This window comes from Nicrophorus vespilloides, unplaced genomic scaffold (genome assembly GCF_001412225.1).
Source record: "Nicrophorus vespilloides isolate i.1.1-1 unplaced genomic scaffold, Nicve_v1.0, whole genome shotgun sequence".
NCBI lineage: Eukaryota > Metazoa > Arthropoda > Insecta > Coleoptera > Silphidae > Nicrophorus > Nicrophorus vespilloides.
In genome coordinates this window covers 1-256 of record NW_017099404.1, presented here as the reverse complement: position 1 = coordinate 256, position 256 = coordinate 1, and the positions used below count along the sequence as shown (strand labels likewise).

The window sequence follows — 256 nt, the reverse complement described above, 5'->3', positions numbered from 1 at the left end:
ATCCTGAATATTTTCCCAACCCCGATCATTTCGATCCGGAAAGATTCACACCGGAGAACAGCGCCAAAAGGAACGAGTTTTGTTTAGCTCCTTTCAGTGCTGGTCCTCGAAACTGCATAGGTATGTCTAAATTTAGACATTTTTAATGCGCTGATGATTGGATTATTTCAGGAAAAAAATACGCCATGATTGTTATGAAATATACCGTAGTCAAAATCCTGAAGAACTTTAAGATTAACCCGGTACCCGGATTTGA

At 39.5% G+C, this 256-nt stretch overlaps 1 pseudogene; it reads left to right on the top strand.

The window, feature by feature from the left end:
• LOC108564464 overlaps positions 1-252 on the top strand; it is a 3,090-nt pseudogene extending 2,838 nt beyond the window's left edge.
• Positions 253-256: the final 4 nt, after the last annotated feature.